The following is a 24,666-nucleotide window of genomic DNA, read 5'->3' as shown; positions in this document are numbered from 1 at the left end:
TGTAATATGTACATTATTTCTCTGAAAAAAATACATAAACCTACTGTAAATCACTCTTGCATAGTTTTTTTAACGGAAGATTCCAATAAAGTTTAGAACAGGCAAACACAATTTTTTTTACATTTATTTATTGAAAAAAATACAGGTTTTAATTGCTGAATGTAAGCATGGTAGTGCTGGTAATGGATACATGCTGTAATATGACTTTGTGATTTTTGCATTAATTTCACATAATAATAATAATGGATTAGATAGCGGTTTTCAAGAAGCCCAAAGCACTTTACATTAAATCCATTCTTGATTCATAGCACATTTAATACAGCATATTCATATAACAGGTACATATGTCCCAAGATCTTTATACTAGAAATGTATTAGGGCAATTTTTGGATGTAGTTTTTGTAAAGAATATGGGATGTAGCTGTTAAATCTACATTCTGTTGAACTCAATAAACCATGAGTTTAAAATGTAAAAGCTAACAACTACTTGAGAGACCTACAGCTAATGATAGACATACTATATTATTGAGTGAATTCATATAATCCCAAAAGTGTTAAAACAATAATCTGTTGTCTGTTCTATTTATTCATAGTTAATTATCATATGAAGAAAAAAGATTTTAAAAGCACCTCCTCCCAAAACTAGGCGTTTTCCCCTGACGTTTAGAGCACCGTTTCACATCAAGGCGCCTGATTTCAAACGGGCCAATCAGCGCACTGCGTCAGGCTCCACCGCAGATAACGTCTGTACAGCTCCACACAAGTTTTGCTTTGGACTACAGCAGCACGCTATCGTCATTTTCGTGGACTTGTTTCTCATTTTTTTTAATTTAACGTCTGCCACAGCTCGTCTTCAGTCACTACGGTAAGAAAATAATCCTACTTGGTTTATTTATCGACAGCATTGTGTTGTAGGCAGTGAAGGCGCAAATGATAAATTTACGTTAGCTTTAGCTCGTTTCTAGCATTAGCGTTAGCTACATCAGGCTGAAAAGAGCCTTGCAAAACCAGCAGTGCGCGTTTTGAGACGTGTTTTGGAGACGGGTGTATTAATGGAAACCGTCTAATTAGTATAGCTATATTTGAATGCTTTGTCTAAATGCGGCCTGGATTTTCCCGCCTTGTTTGACATCCGGCTGAAGCTTTAAGTTAGCTAGCCTCGCAGCTGTGTCATATTGATTATGTATTTTTGCAGCATATGTGGAGAATCGGTTCAGTCCGTGAAAGCTTATGTTTTGCATTGCAGACTGCATCGTAATGAACCCCGGTGTATTTTTAAATGTGTTGAAGTAAGTTGTAGTAACATAACTCATCCTATGATCCATGTAACAAGTATCTCTGTATTTGTATATATGACTGACATTAAAGCTCTTGTTATTACATTTTTTAATTTGTTGTTGTTGTTGTGTTAATTCTCAGGTTCCTCTTGCTTCGCTGCTGAGACATTCATGTTGAGCATTGACAAGAAGACTGTCAACGACCGCATCACAACCTTCACCTCTGCTATCTGCCTAATGTTTGGCAGTTACTGCTGCTTTAACATACACTACCCTGTAGAACTACGATCAACACTGGAGTTCCTTCAACGGTAAAATTTATTTTATTATGGATTTATTTTTGTGCTTTTCAAACTTGGCCATTTGATATCCCACCTCAGGTTGTTAATTTCCTCAATCTCTCTCGCCCTTTTTTCATGAAGGTGTTTCTTTTCCATAAATCCAGAGAGAGGCACCAAGGTTGAATCCAAGAAGAAAAAAGTGTTCTCAGTCAATCCCAGAGTCCTCACTCTCATCTCAGACATTGCTGACCATGAGTGGATCTAGTCCTACCCCTCTTGTTTGAGACAGTGATAAAGGTATACTATGTTACATACTCTACAGATGTTCTGTTTTTGAAACAATTGTTACATTTCTGATTGTGAGTGGGAAGTTTAACAATGTGAAGTTTTACTAGACACAATTTGTAAAAGTACATGGTCTACTTTTGATTCACTGTTTTATATCTGAAAAATGTATCTGGTAAAAATGTGGTAAACCTGTGATTTTGTTTCTTGGATTTTAATTTTCCCAGTTTTAAAGATATTTGTATTCCAATAGTGTAAAAGTATGCTGCATGTACATTAGGGCTGCCACGATTTGTCGACTAGTCACGATTACGTCGACTATCAAAATCGTCGACGGCTGATTTAATAGTCGACGCGTCGTTTGAAACTTTGTAAGATCACAAAAGACGCAGGAATAAGTGGCAGGATTTAAGAGTGTAATAACGGACTGAAACAGAAGATGGCAGCATTGCATGTACAAGGATGTCAGCTACCGTTAAACCCCGAAGAAGAAGAAGAAGAAGCAGCTGTGTCCCAGAATTCATAGCGCGGCCCAGCGCAGTTTCCAACAATGGCGGCAGCTAGTTAGTTTTAATGTTACTCTTATTCTTCTTTCTGGGTCACAAAATAAACGTTTAACATATTTTCAGGCGAGAATGTAGCTGTGTAAACCTCAAATATCTGCTCAGTTTATCAGGACACCACATATTTTCAAAAGCGCTCCGACGTTTTCGGAGACATCTGTTACCCACTAGCTCGTTAGCGAGCCGGGGGCTAGGCTCACTAGCGCCGTGAGAACACCGGACTCCCCACAAATCGTTTTCAAACCCACCGCTGTCTTTCGCTACTCAGGTTAAATATATATGAGTCACTTAGATAACTTAAAATGTTATTGTTTGGCTTTTTTTTTTTTTTAGTATTTTATTTGTTCCTGAGTAAATCGGTTTGGCTGAGATTAAAGTTATAGTTTTTGCACAGCTGAATAAACGTCAAGCAGACAGCTGATCATCAGAAGTGTGAGATGCTCCAGAATATACTCCAGTGTCCTGTTATAGTTTAGATAGCAAGGAGTTTATTAAACTTCACCGAAACAATCTGCAAATTTCATAAAAATTTAACAAACTATCATCTTGTCTTTACTTTTAGTGAGCACATACCTTAAACACTTAAAGCTGTAAGCTAATGATAGTTATATAAGAGCAGATGCTGCTGGTGCAATAAGCTGTAGTTTTACGTCTAATGGATGATGATCTGATTAGTCGACTAATCGCAAAAATAATCGGTGACTAGTCGACTATCAAAATAATCGTTTGTGGCAGCCCTAATGTACATTGCTGGCATTTTCAGGTTTACTGCTCAGTTCTGTGTGCAAAATATGTGGGTGTAAACTTGTTCCTGTAGTTTCTTCAATTCAGATTTTCTTTCAATTATAGAAAAAATCTTTAATTCTCTATATTTGTATTTGGGTAATTTGAAAAGTCAAGATTCTACGTGTACTGACATTTATGTAGTGAGAACAGCACCAAAACACTTAAAGGTGTCTGAATTGTCTGCTAAAGGTAATGTGAAGTATAATGTGTGCTCAACTTACAACACTGGTTTTGCACAGTTTGGCAGAACTTGTAAGAATTCTGTGATTTCTCACTGTTACTGTCATGGAGATAACTAGTAACTATTTGTGATTTGTTGAGTACAAATGTAAATGTTTGATGTTCAAAACATCAAAGATGTTAAATAAAATACTTTTTTGGAAATTTAAGGTGGACATTTTTGTGTTACATTTAGTAATTTGAATAAAATCATGGTTTGTGTATTAAGCTTACAGAGTAGAACACTTAAGAACACTCTAGTCTAAAAACGGTTACAGAATAAAATTGTATTTTTTTATTTTTTGATAGTTAATTTTACAGGGAAAAAATGTTGTGTTTTCTGGCACAAACTTTATTTTATATGTTATTTTCATGTTAATTCTAGGGAAAAACATTATTTTTTTCTTCAAGTTAAAACATTTTCTTCTACGGTAAAATATTGACCCTAGCACTGTTTTTAACCGTAAAATCAACAATAACAATACCTTGTTACCGTTAAAGAAGAAAATGTTTCACCCGTAATTTTACAGTAGATTTCTGGCAACCACAGCTGCCAGCGTTTTACCGTAAAATCTACAGGTTTTTTTTTACAGTGTAGGTGGGTGCTAGTGGAAAAGGGCTATTGGAGAGCACAAAGTCTTATCGAAATTGAGGTAAAGACATTACGCTACATATGTGAAGGTCTCATAATGGTTTCACCTGAAACCGCTGCTGATAATTACCCACGCCTTTTTTCCACCCTTGGCTCATGTGATGCGTTTCATAGTTGGTCAACGACCCTGGTAAAGACAACCCCCTCTGGGTTTTAAATAGCTGGGACTCTCCAACGTTTAGTTTTAGATCTAACGAAGGTTCTCAGAGGAGAGGTGAAAGGTCTTCAAGGCACTTAGAGAATTCCAGCTGCTTTCTTTCAAAGCTCATCAGACTACCATGACGTGGATGACTGGGAACCCTTTTTTCTCATTCACTGTGTGCAGTCCCTCTGGAGTCATCCCTGTTGGAGCTTGTCAGTAGCAAAGTCCTGAAGGTACAAAAATGAATACTGAAGAGAGCTTAACACCATTCCTGCTTGAATTTGAAGGCCGATATAAGTCTATCCTTTCAGAGTTGCAGACTTGAACGCAGGCCTCCTGTGGCTCGTTGGTCTAGGCATATGATTCTCGCTTAAGGTGCGAGAGGTCCCGGGTTCAAATCCCGGACGAGCCCCCTTAAAATCACAAGCTCTAAGCTTCATGGAATTCTTTGCTAAGACACATTCCTTCTGGGGCATTGTAAATGTGTTGGGTGCCAAACCTTTCAATCAATCTTTATTTATAAAGCACTTTTCATACAGAAAAAATGTAGCACAAAGTGCTTTACATAGTTAAAAGCAGCCCACCCCACCCTCCAACTCACTCCCCACACTCTCAATACACATATATCCCCCCACCCCCACACACACACACATACACACACGCGCACACTTAAAGAGTAAAAATTGGGCTGGGCTCGCATGAGCCAAGTGAGGAAACATTATAACAGAGAGCCGTCTGCACCGGGAGCCGGTCACAGACCGCAGCCTCCGGGCTGGGCACACAGCGGGAGGGAGGCAAAGGAGCCCCCCAACCAGGCTGAGAGGACCCCAGAGACCCAGCAGCCACGGTCAATAACAGCCCCGGTGCAGAGAGCGCCCTCCGAGGAAACACTGGAGATATGACGCAATACGATGTATACAGGGTAAAATGATAAAATAAATAAGAACAGGATACAATATAAATATAAATATAAATAAAAAATGAATAAGAATAAAATCAAAAAATATTAGGTAAATCCTAAATTAATAATAGAATAACAGGATAGAATAAATAAGCATAAAAAATAAATAAACGCTAAGTAAAAGCTAAATTAAAAAGGTAGGTCTTGAGCCTGTTCTTAAAAACATGTACGTTCTCTGCGGCCCTGAGCTCCTCCGGCAGGCTGTTCCACAGACGAGGACCATACCACTGAAAAGCTGCCTCTCCGTGAGTATGTGTCCTGACTTTAGGGACAATCAAAAGGCCAGTACCAGAGGACCTCAGGGTCCGCGAGGGTTCGTATGGTAAAAGCAGATCTGAGAGATAAGAAGGCCCAAGACCATTAAGACATTTAAAAACCAATAAAAGAACTTTAAAATCGATCCTGAAACACACGGGGAGCCAGTGCAGCGATTCTAAAACCGGTGTAATGTGGGCCCGCCCTCTGGTCTTCGTCAGCACACGAGCTGCCGAGTTTTGCAAGAGTTGTAAAGTTGAAATATTCTTCTTAGGAAGACCAGAGAGCAGGGCAGTAATCAATGCGACTGGTAATAAAAGCATGCATCAGCATCTCCGTGTTGGCCCGAGAGAGAATAGGGCGGACTCTGGCTATATTTTTTAGATGATAAAATCCAATTTTGGTTACATGTTTAACATGTGGGATAAAACCAAGCTCAGAGTCAAAAATAACACCCAGGTTTTTCACTTGTAGCGAAGGACATAGTGAAAATGCCTCTAATTTAGACAAGAGTTTCTCTCTCTGAGCCTCAGGACCAACAATTAAAACTTCAGTTTTGTCCTGGTTAAGCTGTAAAAAGTTTTCTGCCATCCAAGATCTTATATCCAAGATACAGTTAAAAAGGGCATCCATTGGTCTGGTGTCATCAGGAGACACGGAGATGTACAGCTGCGTGTCATCAGCGTAACTGTGGATGTTCACTCCATGCCTCCTGATGACACTGCCGAGAGGCAACATATACAAATTAAAAAGTACAGGGCCTAGAACCGACCCTTGAGGCACACCACATGTCATTTTATGGATCTTAGAGGAGCATGTATCCATACTCACCATAAAAGTTCTGTCAGAGAGATAGGAAGTGAACCAGTTGTGTACAGCACCAGAGAGGCCCACCATGTGTTTTAGTCTGTTTAAAAGAATAGCGTGGTCTACTGTATCAAAGGCTGCGCTTAGATCCAGTAGCACCAGGACTGAGAGCTTTTGGGCGTCCCAGTTACATCTAAGATCATTTAAAACCTTTAGGAGAGCAGTCTCTGTGCTGTGGGTCACCCTAAATCCAGACTGGAATATCTCCAGGATCTGTCTATCATTGAGAAAATCATTAATCTGAGTAAAAACAAGTTTTTCTAAGATTTTATTTAAAAATGGTGAGTTGGATACAGGTCTGTAGTTATTAAAATCATTACAATCCAAATTGCTCTTCTTCAGAAGGGGCCTCACCACCGCCGTTTTAAAGGCAGCAGGGAAGACACCCAACTGAAGAGAGCAGTTCATCATGTATAAAAGCTCAGCCTCAAAAAATCCACAAAGTGTTTTAAAGAGTGAAGAAGGAATTGGATCTAAAAGACATGTGGTGGGTCTCACTGTGGAGAAAACCTTCTGAAAGTTCTCAGCATTAACCAGGACAAAGCTGTCCAGTGTCTCCTCAGGTACAATCGAGCCCTCAGATGTGTTTACAATCATATCGCGATTAGATAAAATATCAGATCTGATGGCGCTGATCTTTCCCCTGAAGTGGTCTGCAAACTGCTCACAGAGCGAGTCTGTGGGGGTTCTTTGGGAGATTTTAAAATCAGGGTTAAATAAATGATCTATGGTGGAAAAGAGGACCTTGGGATTATTTTTGTTAATACTGATTATTTTGGCGAAGTATGAATTTCTTGACTTCCTTAATGTATTATTGTACATTTTAAGTTGCTCGGAAAATATTTGATGGTTGATATTATTTTTATTTTTCCTCCATCTCCTTTCTGCTGCCCTGCAATTTCTTTTGAGAGGACACACTCTGGACCTGGTCATCACCCATGGGCTGTCCACCAGCGTGTGTCCTCTGTTGTGAGTCGGCTGCGTGACGTGCTGGATAAAATCCAAACAGTGAAGAATGTTTAAGAATTCTTTTGTTGCAGGGTCAGAAGGATTATCTATGTGCAGGTTAAAATCACCGGTTAAAATTATCATATTATATTTTGAATGTATGTTTGTTAAAAATTCTGAGAATTCCTTGATAAAAGCAGCGCTGTCTTTAGGTGGTCTATAAATTGTGACAGATAAAACTGGAGGGCTGCTGAAAACAATAGCATGGAATTCAAAAGTGGTAAAATGATCAAATAAAATGTGTTTGGAGGTGAGTGTGTTGTTGGCTAAAGATGCAGTCCCACCACCTCTCTCACCACTTCTAATAGAAAAAGAGAAATTAAAATTTGGTGGGGAGGCCTCAGTGAGAACAACTGGTGCATCCGAGCCCAGCCATGTTTCAGTTAAAAATAAACAGTCAAGTTTATTATCTAAAATTAAATCATTAATAATAAAAGACTTGTTCGACAGAGAGCGTACATTTAAAAGTGCCATACTGATTGAGACTGGTGGATTTTTGACAATAGAGTTGAATGGATGTTGATATTTTTGAAGAGGCCGGAGGTTATTAATGTTTTTGGAGTTACTGGATTTATGATAATTCTGTTGCTCTCTGTTTGTGATTATGACGGGTATTGTGTTGACTGTGGGAGAGAGAGGTCCTAGTCCAGAGTTTTGTGTATTACTGTTAAAAGTGGAACAAATATAGGAGCTGGGACCAGGGGAACATCAGTCAGTGGCAGACAGTGGCGATGTGCGGGAGTGCTGTACGCCAAATGTCAAATTGGCGGACAGCAAACGGCGTCCCCAGGCGTTGAGGTGGAGCCCGTCTGCCCCAAAAAGATGCCTCCTCTCCCAGAAGGCATCAAAGTTGTTAATAAAACCCACGCCGTGGGAGACACAGGCAGAGGAAAGCCAGGTGTTAAGGCTGAGCAGCCGGCTGAAACGGCCTATCCCTCTGCCACAGGTGGGGGTGGGCCCAGAGATAAAAGCACTCACCTGCAACTGACCAAGAAGGCTGAAGAGTTCGAGGAAGTCCAACTTCAGCAGCTCAGATTGCTGTTTGGGGATATCATTGGTGCCGATGTGGATGATGAGCCGGTTAACCTGTGGGTGGGATGCCAGAATGTTGGGAATTCTGTCCACTATGTCAACAACAGTGGCTCCCGGGAACGACAGCGTGAGCGCCCCCCTCATCCGCACGTTCCTGACGATGGAATCCCCGAGGACCAGCGTGGAGAGAGGAGGTGCCACCGAGGGCTGTTGGCCATCTGAGACGCCCGCGCCGCGACACCGGGGGTGTTCAGATGGAGATGCGCCAGCCGGACTGCGTGAGTGACTCCCAGGTAGCCGCGCCGTGGGTCCTCTTCTCCGAGGAGCCGGGGTAAAGCACAGCTCTCCGCGGTGAGTTTGCACCACAGCGTCGGGTTGCCCGCCGCGGCTCCGGGGGCGTAGTGGTGGAGATGGCGCAGACCTCAGCGACACAGCGGGATGGCGAGGGCTAGCGGTCAGAGGAGGAAAGTCCACAGGATCCAGGACATTGAATTTATTCTCCAATACTACCGCACCGGAGGGGTGAGGGTGCGAGAGACGGATCCTCCTGCCCCCTCTGCAGCCACCACGCGTCTCAACCATGGTCCATGGCGCTGGTTGGAGTGGAGTGGAGCTGACCAGAGCCTTGGGTCTGGCCCCTAGCTGAAACCAGGAGTTCTCGTCCTTGGCAGAAGCACCAGCGACGCAAGTTGAGAGCCTGTGTTGACTGTTGGGGGGATCTTGGGACACAGCAGCTGGATGGTGCACTGTGTCGGCTAGCTCAGCGCTAGTAGCGGTGGTTTGAGCTTTGCCAAGGAGGATCGTGTCAAGTTCGCATTCAGCCCCCTGGATTTGGTATAGCGTGGATATCCTTTGCTCCAGCTTGATCACTTGTTGACTCAGGTTGATGCAGCTTTCAGAGCTGGATGTTGAGGTAAGTGGTGCCATTCCGGAATCTCGTACCGGCGACAGCATCAAAAACAAAAACAGACACTGCCACTTTAGCTTACGTTAGCTAAAAAGTCAGTCGTGACACAGCAAGAAAAGAGTTTTCAGATCAATATCCAGCAAATGCAAAACCAAGCTTTCGTCAGCCTTGATAACTTTTAGCCGAGCAAAATATCACAGATCCGCACGGAGGTTACGGTGGAAGTCTACCTCCTCTTCATGTCACTTCATGTGACATGTGAAATGGCTTCCCAATGATCAGTGTGGGTCATCCTTCACCACTGCAGGTCAGCTTAAAAGACACAAACGAGTCCACACAGGAGAGAAACCATACAAGTGATGTGTGACACCAATTTGTCTTTCTAAAATAACGTTTTTGATTTTGTGAAGGAGTCACTCTCATGACTCATTGAGTGATGCCATTGACTGCACAGTCCCTGCCACGCAATCTGTATATGTCACATTTTGAGATTGCCTTGGAAACCTTACTGGGCAGGTACTAAAAAAATACCTGTAACCAGGTACTATCACCTAATGGAAACTCTAAAGATCGAGCTGAGTCAAGTTAAGCCAAGCTAGGTAGGTGCAAGTGGAAAAGGGCTATTAGAGATCACAAAGTCTGATCGAAATTGAGGCCATTCAATTTCGGTGTAAAGACGTTAAACTACATATGTGAAGGTCTCATAATGGTTTCACCTGAAACCTCTGCTGATAATTACCCACGCCTTTTTTCCACCCTTGGCTCATGTGATGTGTTTCATAGTTGGTCAACGACCCTGGTAAAGACAACCCGCTCTGGGTTTTAAATACCTGGGACTCTCCAACGTTTAGTCTTAGATCTAACGAAGGTTCTCAGAGGAGAGGTGAAAGATCTTCAAGGCACTTAGAGAATTCCAGCTGCTTTCTTTCAAAGCTCATCAGACTACCATGACGTGGATGACTGGGAACCCTTTTTTCTCATTCACTGTGTGCAGTCCCTCTGGAGTCATCGCTGTTGGAGCTTGTCAGTAGCAAAGTCCTGAAGGTACAAAAATGAATACTGAAGAGAGCTTAACACCATTCCTGCTTGAATTTGAAGGCCGATTTAAGTCTATCCTTTCAGAGTTGCAGACTTAAACGGAGGCTTCCTGTGGCTCGTTGGTCTAGGCGTATGATTCTCGCTTAGGGTGCGAGAGGTCCCGGGTTCAAATCCCGGACGAGCCCCCTTAAAATCACAAGCTCTAAGCTTCATGGAATTCTTTGCTAAGACACATTCCTTCTGGGGCATTGTAAATGTGTTGTGTGCCAAACCTTTCAATGTGATCTGTGACACCAATTTGTCTTTCTAAAATAACCTTTTTGATTTTGTGAAAGAGTCACTCTCATGACTCATTGAGTGATGCCATTGACTGCACAGTCCCTGCCACGCAATCTGTATATGTCACATTTTGAGATTGCCTTGGAAACCTTACTGGGCAGGTACTAAAAAAATACCTGTAACCAGGTACTATCACCTAATGGAAACTCTAAAGATCGAGCTGAGTCAAGTTAAGCCAAGCTAGGTAGGTGCAAGTGGAAAAGGGCTATTAGAGATCACAAAGTCTGATCGAAATTGAGGCCATTCAATTTCGGTGTAAAGACGTTAAACTACATATGTGAAGGTCTCATAATGGTTTCACCTGAAACCTCTGCTGATAATTACCCACGCCTTTTTTCCACCCTTGGCTCATGTGATGTGTTTCATAGTTGGTCAACGACCCTGGTAAAGACAACCCGCTCTGGGTTTTAAATACCTGGGACTCTCCAACGTTTAGTCTTAGATCTAACGAAGGTTCTCAGAGGAGAGGTGAAAGGTCTTCAAGGCACTTAGAGAATTCCAGCTGCTTTCTTTCAAAGCTCATCAGACTACCATGACGTGGATGACTGGGAACCCTTTTTTCTCATTCACTGTGTGCAGTCCCTCGGGAGTCATCCCTGTTGGAGCTTGTCAGTAGCAAAGTCCTGAAGGTACAAAAATGAATACTGAAGAGAGCTTAAAAACATTCCTGCTTGAATTTGAAGGCCGATTTAAGTCTATCCTTTCAGAGTTGAAGAGTTAAGCACATGCTAACTGTGGCTCGTTGGTCTAGGCGTATGATTCTGGCTTAGGGTGCGAGAGGTCCCGGGTTCAAATCCCGGACGAGCCCCCTTAAAATCACAAGCTCTAAGCTTCATGGAATTCTTTGCTAAGACACATTCCTTCTGGGGCATTGTAAATGTGTTGTGTGCCAAACCTTTCAATGTGATCTGTGACACCAATTTGTCTTTCTAAAATAACGTTTTCGATTTTGTGAATGAGTCACTCTCATGACTCATTGAGTGATGCCATTGACTGCACAGTCCCTGCCACGCAATCTGTATATGTCACATTTTGAGATTGCCTTGGAAACCTTACTGGGCAGGTACTAAAAAAATACCTGTAACCAGGTACTATCACCTAATGGAAACTTTAAAGATCGAGCTGAGTCAAGTTAAGCCAAGCTAGGTAGGTGCAAGTGGAAAAGGGCTATTAGAGATCACAAAGTCTGATTGAAATTGAGGCCATTCAATTTCGGTGTAAAGACGTTAAACTACATATGTGAAGGTCTCATAATGGTTTCACCTGAAACCTCTGCTGATAATTACCCACGCCTTTTTTCCACCCTTGGGTCATGTGATGTGTTTCATAGTTGTTCAACGACCCTGGTAAAGACAACCCCCTCTGGGTTTTAAATACCTGGGACTCTCCAACGTTTAGTTTTAGATCTAACAAAGGTTCTCAGAGGAGAGGTGAAAGGTCTTCAAGGCACTTAGAGAATTCCAGCTGCTTTCTTTCAAAGCTCATCAGACTACCATGACGTGGATGGCTGGGAACCCTTTTTTCTTATTCACTGTGTGCAGTCCCTCTGGAGTCATCCCTGTTGGAACTTGTCAGTAGCAAAGTCCTGAAGGTACAAAAATGAATACTGAAGAGAGCTTAAAAACATTCCTGCTTGAATTTGAAGGCCGATTTAAGTCTATCCTTTCAGAGTTGCAGACTTAAACGCAGGCTTCCTGTGGCTCGTTGGTCTAGGCGTATGATTCTCGCTTTGGGTGCGAGAGGTCCCGGGTTCAAATCCCGGACGAGCCCCCTTAAAATCACAATCTCTTTGCTTCATTGAATTCTTTGGTAAGACACATTCCTTCTGGGGCATTGTAAATGTGTTGTGTGCCAAACCTTTCAATGTGATGTGTGACACCAATTTGTCTTTCTAAAATAACGTTTTTGATTTTGTGAAGGAGTCACTCTCATGACCCATTGAGTGATGCCATTGACTGCACAGTCCCTGCCACGCAATCTGTATATGTCACATTTTGAGATTGCCTTGGAAACCTTACTGGGCAGGTACTAAAAAAATACCTGTAACCAGGTACTATCACCTAATGGAAACTCTAAAGATCGAGCTGAGTCAAGTTAAGCCAAGCTAGGTAGGTGCAAGTGGAAAAGGGCTATTAGAGATCACAAAGTCTGATCGAAATTGAGGCCATTCAATTTCGGTGTAAAGACGTTAAACTACATATGTGAAGGTCTCATAATGGTTTCACCTGAAACCTCTGCTGATAATTACCCACGCCTTTTTTCCACCCTTGGCTCATGTGATGTGTTTCATAGTTGGTCAACGACCCTGGTAAAGACAACCCGCTCTGGGGTTTAAATACCTGGGACTCTCCAACGTTTAGTTTTAGATATAACGAAGGTTCTCAGAGGAGAGGTGAAAGGTCTTCAAGGCACTTAGAGAATTCCAGCTGCTTTCTTTCAAAGCTCATCAGACTACCATGACGTGGATGACTGGGAACCCTTTTTTCTCATTCACTGTGTGCAGTCCCTCTGGAGTCATCGCTGTTGGAGCTTGTCAGTAGCAAAGTCCTGAAGGTACAAAAATGAATACTGAAGAGAGCTTAACACCATTCCTGCTTGAATTTGAAGGCCGATTTAAGTCTATCCTTTCAGAGTTGCAGACTTAAACGGAGGCTTCCTGTGGCTCGTTGGTCTAGGCGTATGATTCTCGCTTAGGGTGCGAGAGGTCCCGGGTTCAAATCCCGGACGAGCCCCCTTAAAATCACAAGCTCTAAGCTTCATGGAATTCTTTGCTAAGACACATTCCTTCTGGGGCATTGTAAATGTGTTGTGTGCCAAACCTTTCAATGTGATCTGTGACACCAATTTGTCTTTCTAAAATAACGTTTTCGATTTTGTGAATGAGTCACTCTCATGACTCATTGAGTGATGCCATTGACTGCACAGTCCCTGCCACGCAATCTGTATATGTCACATTTTGAGATTGCCTTGGAAACCTTACTGGGCAGGTACTAAAAAAATACCTGTAACCAGGTACTATCACCTAATGGAAACTTTAAAGATCGAGCTGAGTCAAGTTAAGCCAAGCTAGGTAGGTGCAAGTGGAAAAGGGCTATTAGAGATCACAAAGTCTGATTGAAATTGAGGCCATTCAATTTCGGTGTAAAGACGTTAAACTACATATGTGAAGGTCTCATAATGGTTTCACCTGAAACCTCTGCTGATAATTACCCACGCCTTTTTTCCACCCTTGGGTCATGTGATGTGTTTCATAGTTGTTCAACGACCCTGGTAAAGACAACCCCCTCTGGGTTTTAAATACCTGGGACTCTCCAACGTTTAGTTTTAGATCTAACGAAGGTTCTCAGAGGAGAGGTGAAAGGTCTTCAAGGCACTTAGAGAATTCCAGCTGCTTTCTTTCAAAGCTCATCAGACTACCATGACGTGGATGGCTGGGAACCCTTTTTTCTTATTCACTGTGTGCAGTCCCTCTGGAGTCATCCCTGTTGGAACTTGTCAGTAGCAAAGTCCTGAAGGTACAAAAATGAATACTGAAGAGAGCTTAAAAACATTCCTGCTTGAATTTGAAGGCCGATTTAAGTCTATCCTTTCAGAGTTGCAGACTTAAACGCAGGCTTCCTGTGGCTCGTTGGTCTAGGCGTATGATTCTCGCTTTGGGTGCGAGAGGTCCCGGGTTCAAATCCCGGACGAGCCCCCTTAAAATCACAAGCTCTTTGCTTCATTGAATTCTTTGGTAAGACACATTCCTTCTGGGGCATTGTAAATGTGTTGTGTGCCAAACCTTTCAATGTGATGTGTGACACCAATTTGTCTTTCTAAAATAACGTTTTTGATTTTGTGAAGGAGTCACTCTCATGACCCATTGAGTGATGCCATTGACTGCACAGTCCCTGCCACGCAATCTGTATATGTCACATTTTGAGATTGCCTTGGAAACCTTACTGGGCAGGTACTAAAAAAATACCTGTAACCAGGTACTATCACCTAATGGAAACTCTAAAGATCGAGCTGAGTCAAGTTAAGCCAAGCTAGGTAGGTGCAAGTGGAAAAGGGCTATTAGAGATCACAAAGTCTGATCGAAATTGAGGCCATTCAATTTCGGTGTAAAGACGTTAAACTACATATGTGAAGGTCTCATAATGGTTTCACCTGAAACCTCTGCTGATAATTACCCACGCCTTTTTTCCACCCTTGGCTCATGTGATGTGTTTCATAGTTGGTCAACGACCCTGGTAAAGACAACCCGCTCTGGGGTTTAAATACCTGGGACTCTCCAACGTTTAGTTTTAGATATAACGAAGGTTCTCAGAGGAGAGGTGAAAGGTCTTCAAGGCACTTAGAGAATTCCAGCTGCTTTCTTTCAAAGCTCATCAGACTACCATGACGTGGATGACTGGGAACCCTTTTTTCTCATTCACTGTGTGCAGTCCCTCTGGAGTCATCGCTGTTGGAGCTTGTCAGTAGCAAAGTCCTGAAGGTACAAAAATGAATACTGAAGAGAGCTTAACACCATTCCTGCTTGAATTTGAAGGCCGATTTAAGTCTATCCTTTCAGAGTTGCAGACTTAAACGCAGGCTTCCTGTGGCTCGTTGGTCTAGGCGTATGATTCTCGCTTAGGGTGCGAGAGGTCCCGGGTTCAAATCCCGGACGAGCCCCCTTAAAATCACAAGCTCTAAGCTTCATGGAATTCTTTGCTAAGACACATTCCTTCTGGGGCATTGTAAATGTGTTGTGTGCCAAACCTTTCAATGTGATGTGTGACACCAATTTGTCTTTCTAAAATAACCTTTTTGATTTTGTGAAAGAGTCACTCTCATGACTCATTGAGTGATGCCATTGACTGCACAGTCCCTGCCACGCAATCTGTATATGTCACATTTTGAGATTGCCTTGGAAACCTTACTGGGCAGGTACTAAAAAAATACCTGTAACCAGGTACTATCACCTAATGGAAACTCTAAAGATCGAGCTGAGTCAAGTTAAGCCAAGCTAGGTAGGTGCAAGTGGAAAAGGGCTATTAGAGATCACAAAGTCTGATCGAAATTGAGGCCATTCAATTTCGGTGTAAAGACGTTAAACTACATATGTGAAGGTCTCATAATGGTTTCACCTGAAACCTCTGCTGATAATTACCCACGCCTTTTTTCCACCCTTGGGTCATGTGATGTGTTTCATAGTTGTTCAACGACCCTGGTAAAGACAACCCCCTCTGGGTTTTAAATACCTGGGACTCTCCAACGTTTAGTTTTAGATCTAACGAAGGTTCTCAGAGGAGAGGTGAAAGGTCTTCAAGGCACTTAGAGAATTCCAGCTGCTTTCTTTCAAAGCTCATCAGACTACCATGACGTGGATGGCTGGGAACCCTTTTTTCTTATTCACTGTGTGCAGTCCCTCTGGAGTCATCCCTGTTGGAACTTGTCAGTAGCAAAGTCCTGAAGGTACAAAAATGAATACTGAAGAGAGCTTAAAAACATTCCTGCTTGAATTTGAAGGCCGATTTAAGTCTATCCTTTCAGAGTTGCAGACTTAAACGCAGGCTTCCTGTGGCTCGTTGGTCTAGGCGTATGATTCTCGCTTTGGGTGCGAGAGGTCCCGGGTTCAAATCCCGGACGAGCCCCCTTAAAATCACAACCTCTTTGCTTCATTGAATTCTTTGGTAAGACACATTCCTTCTGGGGCATTGTAAATGTGATGTGTGACACCAATTTGTCTTTCTAAAATAACGTTTTTGATTTTGTGAAGGAGTCACTCTCATGACCCATTGAGTGATGCCATTGACTGCACAGTCCCTGCCACGCAATCTGTATATGTCACATTTTGAGATTGCCTTGGAAACCTTACTGGGCAGGTACTAAAAAAATACCTGTAACCAGGTACTATCACCTAATGGAAACTCTAAAGATCGAGCTGAGTCAAGTTAAGCCAAGCTAGGTAGGTGCAAGTGGAAAAGGGCTATTAGAGATCACAAAGTCTGATCGAAATTGAGGCCATTCAATTTCGGTGTAAAGACGTTAAACTACATATGTGAAGGTCTCATAATGGTTTCACCTGAAACCTCTGCTGATAATTACCCACGCCTTTTTTCCACCCTTGGCTCATGTGATGTGTTTCATAGTTGGTCAACGACCCTGGTAAAGACAACCCGCTCTGGGGTTTAAATACCTGGGACTCTCCAACGTTTAGTTTTAGATATAACGAAGGTTCTCAGAGGAGAGGTGAAAGGTCTTCAAGGCACTTAGAGAATTCCAGCTGCTTTCTTTCAAAGCTCATCAGACTACCATGACGTGGATGACTGGGAACCCTTTTTTCTCATTCACTGTGTGCAGTCCCTCTGGAGTCATCGCTGTTGGAGCTTGTCAGTAGCAAAGTCCTGAAGGTACAAAAATGAATACTGAAGAGAGCTTAACACCATTCCTGCTTGAATTTGAAGGCCGATTTAAGTCTATCCTTTCAGAGTTGCAGACTTAAACGCAGGCTTCCTGTGGCTCGTTGGTCTAGGCGTATGATTCTCGCTTAGGGTGCGAGAGGTCCTGGGTTCAAATCCCGGACGAGCCCCCTTAAAATCACAAGCTCTAAGCTTCATGGAATTCTTTGCTAAGACACATTCCTTCTGGGGCATTGTAAATGTGTTGTGTGCCAAACCTTTCAATGTGATCTGTGACACCAATTTGTCTTTCTAAAATAACCTTTTTGATTTTGTGAAAGAGTCACTCTCATGACTCATTGAGTGATGCCATTGACTGCACAGTCCCTGCCACGCAATCTGTATATGTCACATTTTGAGATTGCCTTGGAAACCTTACTGGGCAGGTACTAAAAAAATACCTGTAACCAGGTACTATCACCTAATGGAAACTCTAAAGATCGAGCTGAGTCAAGTTAAGCCAAGCTAGGTAGGTGCAAGTGGAAAAGGGCTATTAGAGATCACAAAGTCTGATCGAAATTGAGGCCATTCAATTTCGGTGTAAAGACGTTAAACTACATATGTGAAGGTCTCATAATGGTTTCACCTGAAACCTCTGCTGATAATTACCCACGCCTTTTTTCCACCCTTGGCTCATGTGATGTGTTTCATAGTTGGTCAACGACCCTGGTAAAGACAACCCGCTCTGGGTTTTAAATACCTGGGACTCTCCAACGTTTAGTTTTAGATCTAACGAAGGTTCTCAGAGGAGAGGTGAAAGGTCTTCAAGGCACTTAGAGAATTCCAGCTGCTTTCTTTCAAAGCTCATCAGACTACCATGACGTGGATGGCTGGGAACCCTTTTTTCTCATTCACTGTGTGCAGTCCCTCTGGAGTCATCCCTGTTGGAACTTGTCAGTAGCAAAGTCCTGAAGGTACAAAAATGAATACTGAAGAGAGTTTAAAAACATTCCTGCTTGAATTTGAAGGCCGATTTAAGTCTATCCTTTCAGAGTTGCAGACTTAAACGCAGGCTTCCTGTGGCTCGTTGGTCTAGGCGTATGATTCTCGCTTTGGGTGCGAGAGGTCCCGGGTTCAAATCCCGGACGAGCCCCCTTAAAATCACAATCTCTAAGCTTCATGGAATTCTTTGCTAAGACACATTCCTTCTGGGGCATTGTAAATGTGTTGTGTGCCAAACCTTTCAATGTGATGTGTGACACCAATTTGTCTTTCTAAAATAACGTTTTTGATTTTGTGAAGGAGTCACTCTCATGACCCATTGAGTGATGCCATTGACTGCACAGTCCCTGCCACGCAATCTGTATATGTCACATTTTGAGATTGCCTTGGAAACCTTACTGGGCAGGTACTAAAAAAATACCTGTAACCAGGTACTATCACCTAATGGAAACTCTAAAGATCGAGCTGAGTCAAGTTAAGCCAAGCTAGGTAGGTGCAAGTGGAAAAGGGCTATTAGAGATCACAAAGTCTGATCGAAATTGAGGCCATTCAATTTCGGTGTAAAGACGTTAAACTACATATGTGAAGGTCTCATAATGGTTTCACCTCAAACCTCTGCTGATAATTACCCACGCCTTTTTTCCACCCTTGGCTCATGTGATGTGTTTCATAGTTGGTCAACGACCCTGGTAAAGACAACCCGCTCTGGGGTTTAAATACCTGGGACTCTCCAACGTTTAGTTTTAGATATAACGAAGGTTCTCAGAGGAGAGGTGAAAGGTCTTCAAGGCACTTAGAGAATTCCAGCTGCTTTCTTTCAAAGCTCATCAGACTACCATGACGTGGATGACTGGGAACCCTTTTTTCTCATTCACTGTGTGCAGTCCCTCTGGAGTCATCGCTGTTGGAGCTTGTCAGTAGCAAAGTCCTGAAGGTACAAAAATGAATACTGAAGAGAGCTTAACACCATTCCTGCTTGAATTTGAAGGCCGATTTAAGTCTATCCTTTCAGAGTTGCAGACTTAAACGGAGGCTTCCTGTGGCTCGTTGGTCTAGGCGTATGATTCTCGCTTAGGGTGCGAGAGGTCCCGGGTTCAAATCCCGGACGAGCCCCCTTAAAATCACAAGCTCTAAGCTTCATGGAATTCTTTGCTAAGACACATTCCTTCTGGGGCATTGTAAATGTGTTGTGTGCCAAACCTTTCAATGTGATCTGTGACACCAATTTGTCTTTCTAAAATAACCTTTTTGATTTTGTGAAAGAGTCACTCTCATGACTCATTGAGTGATGCCATTGACTGCACAGTCCCTGCCACGCAATCTGTATATGTCACATTTTGAGATTGCCTTGGAAACCTTACTGGGCAGGTACTAAAAAAATACCTGTAACCAGGTACTATCACCTAATGGAAACTCTAAAGATCGAGCTGAGTCAAGTTAAGCCAAGCTAGGTAGGTGCAAGTGGAAAAGGGCTATTAGAGATCACAAAGTCTGATCGAAATTGAGGCCATTCAATTTCGGTGTAAAGACGTTAAACTACATATGTGAAGGTCTCATAATGGTTTCACCTGAAACCTCTGCTGATAATTACCCACGCCTTTTTTCCACCCTTGGCTCATGTGATGTGTTTCATAGTTGGTCAACGACCCTGGTAAAGACAACCCGCTCTGGGGTTTAAATACCTGGGACTCTCCAACGTTTAGTTTTAGATCTAACGAAGGTTCTCAGAGGAGAGGTGAAAGGTCTTCAAGGCACTTAGAGAATTCCAGCTGCTTTCTTTCAAAGCTCATCAGACTACCATGACGTGGATGGCTGGGAACCCTTTTTTCTTATTCACTGTGTGCAGTCCCTTGGGAGTCATCCCTGTTGGAACTTGTCAGTAGCAAAGTCCTGAAGGTACAAAAATGAATACTGAAGAGAGCTTAAAAACATTCCTGCTTGAATTTGAAGGCCGATTTAAGTCTATCCTTTCAGAGTTGCAGACTTAAACGCAGGCTTCCTGTGGCTCGTTGGTCTAGGCGTATGATTCTCGCTTTGGGTGCGAGAGGTCCCGGGTTCAAATCCCGGACGAGCCCCCTTAAAATCACAACCTCTTTGCTTCATTGAATTCTTTGGTAAGACACATTCCTTCTGGGGCATTGTAAATGTGATGTGTGACACCAATTTGTCTTTCTAAAATAACGTTTTTGATTTTGTGAAGGAGTCACTCTCATGACCCATTGAGTGATGCCATTGACTGCACAGTCCCTGCCACGCAATCTGTATATGTCACATTTTGAGATTGCCTTGGAAACCTTACTGGGCAGGTACTAAAAAAATACCTGTAACCAGGTACTATCACCTAATGGAAACTCTAAAGATCGAGCTGAGTCAAGTTAAGCCAAGCTAGGTAGGTGCAAGTGGAAAAGGGCTATTAGAGATCACAAAGTCTGATCGAAATTGAGGCCATTCAATTTCGGTGTAAAGACGTTAAACTACATATGTGAAGGTCTCATAATGGTTTCACCTGAAACCTCTGCTGATAATTACCCACGCCTTTTTTCCACCCTTGGCTCATGTGATGTGTTTCATAGTTGGTCAACGACCCTGGTAAAGACAACCCGCTCTGGGGTTTAAATACCTGGGACTCTCCAACGTTTAGTTTTAGATATAACGAAGGTTCTCAGAGGAGAGGTGAAAGGTCTTCAAGGCACTTAGAGAATTCCAGCTGCTTTCTTTCAAAGCTCATCAGACTACCATGACGTGGATGACTGGGAACCCTTTTTTCTCATTCACTGTGTGCAGTCCCTCTGGAGTCATCGCTGTTGGAGCTTGTCAGTAGCAAAGTCCTGAAGGTACAAAAATGAATACTGAAGAGAGCTTAACACCATTCCTGCTTGAATTTGAAGGCTGATTTAAGTCTATCCTTTCAGAGTTGCAGACTTAAACGGAGGCTTCCTGTGGCTCGTTGGTCTAGGCGTATGATTCTCGCTTAGGGTGCGAGAGGTCCCGGGTTCAAATCCCGGACGAGCCCCCTTAAAATCATAAGCTCTAAGCTTCATGGAATTCTTTGCTAAGACACATTCCTTCTGGGGCATTGTAAATGTGTTGTGTGCCAAACCTTTCAATGTGATCTGTGACACCAATTTGTCTTTCTAAAATAACCTTTTTGATTTTGTGAAAGAGTCACTCTCATGACTCATTGAGTGATGCCATTGACTGCACAGTCCCTGCCACGCAATCTGTATATGTCACATTTTGAGATTGCCTTGGAAACCTTACTGGGCAGGTACTAAAAAAATACCTGTAACCAGGTACTATCACCTAATGGAAACTCTAAAGATCGAGCTGAGTCAAGTTAAGCCAAGCTAGGTAGGTGCAAGTGGAAAAGGGCTATTAGAGATCACAAAGTCTGATTGAAATTGAGGCCATTCAATTTCGGTGTAAAGACGTTAAACTACATATGTGAAGGTCTCATAATGGTTTCACCTGAAACCTCTGCTGATAATTACCCACGCCTTTTTTCCACCCTTGGCTCATGTGATGTGTTTCATAGTTGGTCAACGACCCTGGTAAAGACAACCCGCTCTGGGTTTTAAATACCTGGGACTCTCCAACGTTTAGTCTTAGATCTAACGAAGGTTCTCAGAGGAGAGGTGAAAGGTCTTCAAGGCACTTAGAGAATTCCAGCTGCTTTCTTTCAAAGCTCATCAGACTACCATGACGTGGATGACTGGGAACCCTTTTTTCTCATTCACTGTGTGCAGTCCCTCGGGAGTCATCCCTGTTGGAGCTTGTCAGTAGCAAAGTCCTGAAGGTACAAAAATGAATACTGAAGAGAGCTTAAAAACATTCCTGCTTGAATTTGAAGGCCGATTTAAGTCTATCCTTTCAGAGTTGAAGAGTTAAGCACATGCTAACTGTGGCTCGTTGGTCTAGGCGTATGATTCTGGCTTAGGGTGCGAGAGGTCCCGGGTTCAAATCCCGGACGAGCCCCCTTAAAATCACAAGCTCTAAGCTTCATGGAATTCTTTGCTAAGACACATTCCTTCTGGGGCATTGTAAATGTGTTGTGTGCCAAACCTTTCAATGTGATCTGTGACACCAATTTGTCTTTCTAAAATAACGTTTTCGATTTTGTGAATGAGTCACTCTCATGACTCATTGAGTGATGCCATTGACTGCACAGTCCCTGCCACGCAATCTGTATATGTCACATTTTGAGATTGCCTTGGAAACCTTACTGGGCAGGTACTAAAAAAATACCTGTAACCAGGTACTATCACCTAATGGAAACTTTAAAGATCGAGCTGAGTCAAGTTAAGCCAAGCTAGGTAGGTGCAAGTGGAAAAGGGCTATTAGAGATCACAAAGTCTGATTGAAATTGAGGCCATTCAATTTCGGTGTAAAGACGTTAAACTACATATGTGAAGGTCTCATAATGGTTTCACCTGAAACCTCTGCTGATAATTACCCACGCCTTTTTTCCACCCTTGGGTCATGTGATGTGTTTCATAGTTGTTCAACGACCCTGGTAAAGACAACCCCCTCTGGGTTTTAAATACCTGGGACTCTCCAACGTTTAGTTTTAGATCTAACGAAGGTTCTCAGAGGAGAGGTGAAAGGTCTTCAAGGCACTTAGAGAATTCCAGCTGCTTTCTTTCAAAGCTCATCAGACTACCATGACGTGGATGGCTGGGAACCCTTTTTTCTTATTCACTGTGTGCAGTCCCTCTGGAGTCATCCCTGTTGGAACTTGTCAGTAGCAAAGTCCTGAAGGTACAAAAATGAATACTGAAGAGAGCTTAAAAACATTCCTGCTTGAATTTGAAGGCCGATTTAAGTCTATCCTTTCAGAGTTGCAGACTTAAACGCAGGCTTCCTGTGGCTCGTTGGTCTAGGCGTATGATTCTCGCTTTGGGTGCGAGAGGTCCCGGGTTCAAATCCCGGACGAGCCCCCTTAAAATCACAACCTCTTTGCTTCATTGAATTCTTTGGTAAGACACATTCCTTCTGGGGCATTGTAAATGTGATGTGTGACACCAATTTGTCTTTCTAAAATAACGTTTTTGATTTTGTGAAGGAGTCACTCTCATGACCCATTGAGTGATGCCATTGACTGCACAGTCCCTGCCACGCAATCTGTATATGTCACATTTTGAGATTGCCTTGGAAACCTTACTGGGCAGGTACTAAAAAAATACCTGTAACCAGGTACTATCACCTAATGGAAACTCTAAAGATCGAGCTGAGTCAAGTTAAGCCAAGCTAGGTAGGTGCAAGTGGAAAAGGGCTATTAGAGATCACAAAGTCTGATCGAAATTGAGGCCATTCAATTTCGGTGTAAAGACGTTAAACTACATATGTGAAGGTCTCATAATGGTTTCACCTGAAACCTCTGCTGATAATTACCCACGCCTTTTTTCCACCCTTGGCTCATGTGATGTGTTTCATAGTTGGTCAACGACCCTGGTAAAGACAACCCGCTCTGGGGTTTAAATACCTGGGACTCTCCAACGTTTAGTTTTAGATATAACGAAGGTTCTCAGAGGAGAGGTGAAAGGTCTTCAAGGCACTTAGAGAATTCCAGCTGCTTTCTTTCAAAGCTCATCAGACTACCATGACGTGGATGACTGGGAACCCTTTTTTCTCATTCACTGTGTGCAGTCCCTCTGGAGTCATCGCTGTTGGAGCTTGTCAGTAGCAAAGTCCTGAAGGTACAAAAATGAATACTGAAGAGAGCTTAACACCATTCCTGCTTGAATTTGAAGGCCGATTTAAGTCTATCCTTTCAGAGTTGCAGACTTAAACGGAGGCTTCCTGTGGCTCGTTGGTCTAGGCGTACGATTCTCGCTTAGGGTGCGAGAGGTCCCGGGTTCAAATCCCGGACGAGCCCCCTTAAAATCACAAGCTCTAATCTTCATGGAATTCTTTGCTAAGACACATTCCTTCTGGAGCATTGTAAATGTGTTGTGTGCCAAACCTTTCAATGTGATCTGTGACACCAATTTGTCTTTCTAAAATAACCTTTTTGATTTTGTGAAAGAGTCACTCTCATGACTCATTGAGTGATGCCATTGACTGCACAGTCCCTGCCACGCAATCTGTATATGTCACATTTTGAGATTGCCTTGGAAACCTTACTGGGCAGGTACTAAAAAAATACCTGTAACCAGGTACTATCACCTAATGGAAACTCTAAAGATCGAGCTGAGTCAAGTTAAGCCAAGCTAGGTAGGTGCAAGTGGAAAAGGGCTATTAGAGATCACAAAGTCTGATCGAAATTGAGGCCATTCAATTTCGGTGTAAAGACGTTAAACTACATATGTGAAGGTCTCATAATGGTTTCACCTCAAACCTCTGCTGATAATTACCCACGCCTTTTTTCCACCCTTGGCTCATGTGATGTGTTTCATAGTTGGTCAACGACCCTGGTAAAGACAACCCGCTCTGGGTTTTAAATACCTGGGACTCTCCAACGTTTAGTCTTAGATCTAACGAAGGTTCTCAGAGGAGAGGTGAAAGGTCTTCAAGGCACTTAGAGAATTCCAGCTGCTTTCTTTCAAAGCTCATCAGACTACCATGACGTGGATGACTGGGAACCCTTTTTTCTCATTCACTGTGTGCAGTCCCTCGGGAGTCATCCCTGTTGGAGCTTGTCAGTAGCAAAGTCCTGAAGGTACAAAAATGAATACTGAAGAGAGCTTA

The 24,666-nt window shown here is 42.8% G+C and overlaps 15 non-coding genes across 15 annotated transcripts; all 15 read left to right on the top strand.

Annotated features, from left to right (window-relative positions):
- The first annotated feature begins 4,545 nt into the window (after positions 1-4,545).
- On the top strand, positions 4,546-4,617 carry trnal-aag (transfer RNA leucine (anticodon AAG)). Its single transcript has one exon. It is a non-coding gene; the product is annotated as a tRNA-Leu (tRNA).
- A 5,769-nt stretch (positions 4,618-10,386) lies between these two features.
- Positions 10,387-10,458, top strand: trnap-agg (transfer RNA proline (anticodon AGG)). The gene has a single exon. It is a non-coding gene; the product is annotated as a tRNA-Pro (tRNA).
- Positions 10,459-11,348: 890 nt separating this feature from the next.
- trnap-agg (transfer RNA proline (anticodon AGG)) lies at positions 11,349-11,420 on the top strand. Its single transcript has one exon. It is a non-coding gene; the product is annotated as a tRNA-Pro (tRNA).
- Positions 11,421-12,310: 890 nt separating this feature from the next.
- On the top strand, positions 12,311-12,382 carry trnap-ugg (transfer RNA proline (anticodon UGG)). The gene has a single exon. It is a non-coding gene; the product is annotated as a tRNA-Pro (tRNA).
- Positions 12,383-13,272: 890 nt separating this feature from the next.
- trnap-agg (transfer RNA proline (anticodon AGG)) lies at positions 13,273-13,344 on the top strand. The gene has a single exon. It is a non-coding gene; the product is annotated as a tRNA-Pro (tRNA).
- Positions 13,345-14,234: 890 nt separating this feature from the next.
- trnap-ugg (transfer RNA proline (anticodon UGG)) lies at positions 14,235-14,306 on the top strand. The gene has a single exon. It is a non-coding gene; the product is annotated as a tRNA-Pro (tRNA).
- An 890-nt stretch (positions 14,307-15,196) lies between these two features.
- Positions 15,197-15,268, top strand: trnap-agg (transfer RNA proline (anticodon AGG)). The gene has a single exon. It is a non-coding gene; the product is annotated as a tRNA-Pro (tRNA).
- An 890-nt stretch (positions 15,269-16,158) lies between these two features.
- trnap-ugg (transfer RNA proline (anticodon UGG)) lies at positions 16,159-16,230 on the top strand. Its single transcript has one exon. It is a non-coding gene; the product is annotated as a tRNA-Pro (tRNA).
- An 866-nt stretch (positions 16,231-17,096) lies between these two features.
- Positions 17,097-17,168, top strand: trnap-agg (transfer RNA proline (anticodon AGG)). The gene has a single exon. It is a non-coding gene; the product is annotated as a tRNA-Pro (tRNA).
- An 890-nt stretch (positions 17,169-18,058) lies between these two features.
- Positions 18,059-18,130, top strand: trnap-ugg (transfer RNA proline (anticodon UGG)). The gene has a single exon. It is a non-coding gene; the product is annotated as a tRNA-Pro (tRNA).
- Positions 18,131-19,020: 890 nt separating this feature from the next.
- Positions 19,021-19,092, top strand: trnap-agg (transfer RNA proline (anticodon AGG)). The gene has a single exon. It is a non-coding gene; the product is annotated as a tRNA-Pro (tRNA).
- An 890-nt stretch (positions 19,093-19,982) lies between these two features.
- Positions 19,983-20,054, top strand: trnap-ugg (transfer RNA proline (anticodon UGG)). The gene has a single exon. It is a non-coding gene; the product is annotated as a tRNA-Pro (tRNA).
- An 866-nt stretch (positions 20,055-20,920) lies between these two features.
- trnap-agg (transfer RNA proline (anticodon AGG)) lies at positions 20,921-20,992 on the top strand. The gene has a single exon. It is a non-coding gene; the product is annotated as a tRNA-Pro (tRNA).
- An 890-nt stretch (positions 20,993-21,882) lies between these two features.
- On the top strand, positions 21,883-21,954 carry trnap-agg (transfer RNA proline (anticodon AGG)). The gene has a single exon. It is a non-coding gene; the product is annotated as a tRNA-Pro (tRNA).
- An 890-nt stretch (positions 21,955-22,844) lies between these two features.
- trnap-ugg (transfer RNA proline (anticodon UGG)) lies at positions 22,845-22,916 on the top strand. Its single transcript has one exon. It is a non-coding gene; the product is annotated as a tRNA-Pro (tRNA).
- Positions 22,917-24,666: the final 1,750 nt, after the last annotated feature.

This window comes from Aulonocara sp. 'chitande type north' Nkhata Bay, linkage group LG18 (assembly GCF_057382095.1).
Source record: "Aulonocara sp. 'chitande type north' Nkhata Bay isolate Kocher_YH1m ecotype deep benthic linkage group LG18, A_spYH_male_GT1.1, whole genome shotgun sequence".
NCBI lineage: Eukaryota > Metazoa > Chordata > Actinopteri > Cichliformes > Cichlidae > Aulonocara > Aulonocara sp. 'chitande type north' Nkhata Bay.
Note: the sequence above shows the minus strand (reverse complement) of the source record. Positions and strands in the feature narration are given on the sequence as shown.